Source organism: Euphorbia lathyris, chromosome 10, assembly GCF_963576675.1.
Source record: "Euphorbia lathyris chromosome 10, ddEupLath1.1, whole genome shotgun sequence".
NCBI lineage: Eukaryota > Viridiplantae > Streptophyta > Magnoliopsida > Malpighiales > Euphorbiaceae > Euphorbia > Euphorbia lathyris.
The window spans coordinates 50,271,779-50,277,014 of record NC_088919.1 but is presented as its reverse complement, the minus strand read 5'-3'; the positions used below and the strand labels follow the sequence as shown (position 1 = coordinate 50,277,014).

The 5,236-nt window shown below is 31.0% G+C and overlaps 1 long non-coding RNA gene across 1 annotated transcript; it reads right to left on the bottom strand.

Moving 5' to 3' along the window:
- Nucleotides 1–521: 521 nt before the first annotated feature.
- On the bottom strand, nucleotides 522–2,561 carry LOC136208815 (uncharacterized). Its single transcript, XR_010677290.1, has 3 exons — nucleotides 2,502–2,561; nucleotides 2,036–2,100; nucleotides 522–607 (listed from the first exon to the last, which is right to left on the bottom strand). It is a non-coding gene; the product is annotated as an uncharacterized lncRNA (long non-coding RNA).
- Nucleotides 2,562–5,236: the final 2,675 nt, after the last annotated feature.

Below are 5,236 nucleotides of genomic sequence, written 5' to 3'. Positions count from 1 at the left end.
TCTCAAGCACCACAAGATAGATCTTGAAGGTGAGAAGGATGGGGAAGGCACGAAGATCACTGTTGTGTCTCTAGACTCTTGCACACAGCAGAATGCAAGTGCCGAAAGGAAAGAAGGACGAAGGCACTGAAGCTGCCAAGCCTAGTAAGGGCAAGAAAAGAAAGGCTGATGAGCTTATATCTCTTGAGCCCAAGTCCCCCAAGGATGTAACTAAGAAGGTCAGAGTCTCTAAACCTGACTCTGAGCCTACTCCTATTGAGACGCAGCAGAAACGGCCCACTACTGGGGATTTAGAGGATGAGCAGCCTCTAAAGAAAAAAAAATACAAGGGTCAAGCCACTGTGTAACACCCCTTTTTTAAAAACCGTAAATTTCAGGAATAGTAATAAATTCCATTTAATATAATTATAAAACTAAAAAAAACGCAGTAGCATTTCGTTTATAAATGCATTCCAATAGGTTCAAATAAATGAAACCAAACATTTACAATTTACCAAAAGTGCAGAGGTAGACTATTAGTAATAAAATCTAAAAATGACGACTCTACATACTGGCCGATCCAAACGAGCATCTCTAAGCATTTAATGACATTAACCTGAAAAGAAAACTGGTGGAAAGTGGGGTGAGCTTGGGGGGCTCAGTAAGATAGCTAACTATATACATAGCACAACCACACGCGCATACAATTTAGTTTACATGCATTTAATATTTATTAGTTATCAAGCAAAATATCTAATAATTAATAATTACCATTTATTTATTCAAAAGGGCCATGCTTACTCTAGTCTAGTATTACTCAATGGTTGCGTGGCCATAATATCTATATCATGGACATACCCTATCGTAACAAATACCCGGTAGCCCAATAATATACTCCCGGTACCCTATCGTAACAAATACCCGGTACCGGACACCCTATCGTAACAAATACCCGGTGTCAATATTTCATGTAATCACAATATTCATTTTTCTCATCTCAATCGCAACCATTGAATATACTATCCTAGTTTAAGCTCTTATTCTTATATCTCTAACATTTTCTATACTCCAATTTACATTTACCATATATATATTTCTCATCCTCATGTCATCATCGTTGATATCATTCTCAAATATTTTCCTACCAACATAATCATCATCAACGTATCATTCATATATATATATATATATATATATATATATATATATATATATATATACATGTCAAACACATAGATCAAACCAATTAAACAATTTATATCGATTAGTCCGTATAGTACCAAACATACAATCAAAGGTAGCATATATTTAATTAATTACTCACGTTCATCACAAGTATATCAATCAATTGCAATAGACATACAAACAAGCAAACAAAAAGCTATATATATAATTAACCACTTACCTTAATTCCAATAGAAAACTAACATCTTATCGATCTCTGTGTTCAAAAGGGCCCTGCTTACTCTAGTCTAGTAATACTCAATGGTTGCGTGGCCATAATATCTATATCATGGACATACCCTATCGTAACAAATTCCCGGTAGCCCAATAATATACTCTCGGTACCCTATCGTAACAAATACCCGGTACCGGACACCCTATCGTAACAAATACCTGGTGTCAATATTTCATGTAATCACAATATTCATTTTTCTCATCTCAATCGCAACCATTGAATATACTATCCTAGTTTAAGCTCTTATTCTTATATCTCTAACATTTTTTATACTCCAATTTACATTTACCATATATATATTTCTCATCCTCATGTCATCATCGTTGATATCATTCTCAAATATTTTCCTACCAACATAATCATCATCAACGTATCATTCATATATATATATATATATATATATATATATATACATGTCAAACACATAGATCAAACCAATTAAACAATTTATATCGATTAGTCCGTATAGTACCAAACATACAATCAAAGGTAGCATATATTTAATTAATTACTCACGTTCATCACAAGTATATCAATCAATTGCAATAGACATACAAACAAGCAAACAAAAAGCTATATATATAATTAACCACTTACCTTAATTCCAATAGAAAACTAACATCTTATCGATCTCTGACTTATCTCCATTTGATCATCATATCCTATATAATTTTATAAAATGAATTACTTGCTCATAAATCCTATATGCATAAACGTTATCAATTTCTATTATTTCAATTACAAAATCTGTGAGTAGATATAAATATTGTAAAGAAAACTAGTCTATACTTATAAATTTATATTATCTAACTTATTGACCCAACTTAAATTAAACAAAAACTTTGTCAAAAAAAAAAGCAAAAAAAAAAATGAATTGTATATATATTCCATTAAAAATCAAATTTTGAGGAAGCCATAGATGAAGATTTTAAATCAAAATCTCCATTTGCGAGATTCAAAGGCCAAACCACCATAATTAAAAAAAATATATACTATTGATCTTACAATATAATCTTATGATAAATAAATAAATAAAATAATTTAAATGAGAGTTTTAGCAAACCTTACCTTGAAAACCCATGAAAATGTTTATCAAAATTTTGCTCTACATGATGGCGGCTAGTTTTTCAGGAGTTATGGTTTTTTGATCCTTGTGCATTTATATATATAGATATACGAAGTAGGTTTTAATGAAATTTGATAAAATGCCAAAATTACCCTTTATTATTTGATATTTTTCATTTTATAAAATTATTATTATTATTATTATTTTATCAAAATATCTGTTAGCGTATTTTTGGGGCGTTACACACTGACACCTCAGCCGCTGGCCATTGCGATACCCGAGGACTCTCACTTCCTCAAATCACAAGGGATGGCTACTGAGATCACTCATGTTTCTACCTCTGCTCCGGGTCAACAACCACCTGCTATGTACTCCATTCCGTTCACAACTGACCCATCCACTAACCAGCAGGATGAACCACTTCACACTGAGGAGGAACCTGCTCAAACAAACCAAACTCCTCCTTTACCACCAATCTCCTATCCCCACTTCCTATCATAAACACAAACACCATCGCTCAAGCCGAGAGAAAAAATACAAAAAGAAGAGCAATAAACCAAAGGTTCACTTCGTTGATGAGGCAACAATGCTGATACCGCTCCTCTTGACCCATCAGAAATCAATATCACCTTCCCACTCTTCCAAATTGTCATTCCACTAACTGAGCCATCAACTCAGGAAAATCAAGCCTTTGTTCCTGATCCAAAGGAACAAGCCTTATCTGAACCCAACTTGGACCCCAATGAGTCCTCTGCTGCTGCTCCCAACTGCTCAACCATTGAGCTAACACACAGTCAGCAGTTTTAATAAGTGTATGATTTTAGGGGTTCAAAAAAAAAGTGTATGATTTTAGTAGTTTTAATAAGTGTCACATTCCTCACTAATAATCAAAACTAAAATTTTGTGCGTATAAAAAAAATTTAAAGTTTTATGCTACTATGTATTATTAATTGGAAAAAAAAGCAAGCTTTTATGCTAATCTTCGAATCAGACCCATATGAAATATAAATTGATTAGTATATCCAATAAATTGAGTTCATCATTGTATGTATTGAGGAAAAAATTAAGATCTGCTTAGTTGTGATTCTTATTTACAAACTGCATCCTTTATGTGACAGAAATTCTAAAACCAAATCACATTCTAGGTATAATTTGAACAAATTCTACTCTTCACTTTCTTTTCTTATTCCCATTTTGTGTTTATTAATCAACATGAGTATTATATTATTCTTTTCCGAGATAGCCTGAACGACTTACATTTTGTAAAGTTAGGGTATAATACATCAGTTGCTTCTTGAATTTGTTAAAAAACCTTTATTATCTCCGACACTTACATAATGTCTCATTAGGTTGATTTGTTTTAAAGATATAAAATCGCGAATCATACCTTTATTTTTTAAGTTTTGACTTTTTCTTTTTTTATAATTTAAACAAATTGAAATGTATATCACTTTAAAAAGTTCAGAGGCTAATGAATCACTATAAGCGAGTTTAGGAGACCAATATGTGATTTTAAACAAATCTAGGTGGAAAATAGGTTACTTTAAGCAAGTTGAGGGAGTTAACAAAACAGTTTAGGGGGCCAATCAATATTTTGAGATAAGTTCAGAAGCTATTAATGTATTTTAACCATTATAAAACAATTAATTGAATTTTAATAGGTTAGAATGGAATACAATGTAATAAATTTTGGAATGCATTTTTCTTAAAAATGGTAAGATGTATATTTGACTATATTTAATCAGTTTTGAAAATTCAATGAAATTGACTGTTACGGTTGAAAAGATTGATTTTTCATCTATAAAAGGGAAACAAAGTATGTCTAACCCAACACATAAAACTCTCTCTTTTAAAGTAAAAAGGAAAACATAAAGAGAAAAGTAGGTAATCAAACATCCTTTATTTCAAAGTTAATTTTGTTCTATTAGTTAAATTTTCATTCATTACAAACCATTTTATATTAAATCTTTAGGCCATCAATCTCACCCATTTGAAGTGCTTGACAAACACCGAACAAAGATCAGTCTAAATGTGGAAACATTTCAAAGGTGCCACCATGGTGATGGAGGATCTCCAAGATTATCTTATGATTAAAGCTATGTATGCAAAGAGCAAACTAGCTTTTCGAAAGTGTTCCAGACTATGCGACATAGACATACCGATGGAGTTTGAAACTCAACCAGATCAAGTGAGTTGTCTGAGTTAATTTCAAATAAATGTTACGTGGGTTCACATTTTTTTAGATCGGTATATGTGGTTGGTAAAAATTTTATTTTTTCAAAGTTGACCAATATCGATCTCAAAATGAAATTTTTTAAGAATTAAATAACCAAATTTTTTATTTTTCAAAATTATCATTTTTTAAGTTTTCTCTCTTTAAACATTAAATTTCTCTCTCATAAAAAAAACAACCCCTAAATAACCTCAAACCAAAAAGATTGAAGAATTAAACTTGATTAAAACATTATTTTTTCAGGTGGATAAATTTGAAAAAAAGAAAATTTTGACTGAATTAAGTGTAATTGAAATTAAAAGTAAAATTAACCTAATTAATATTATGATGTTAGGATAAAATTCAAATTAAAATTACTCTACCAATGTTTTTAACAACTTATTGACTAAATTAAATAAAATAAAATAAAATTACTCTACCAATGCTTACACAAGGCGGTGAGCTAATTTACCTTTGAGCTAATTTCTAATCTGACGCAATTTTGCTTTTCTTAGGAGCA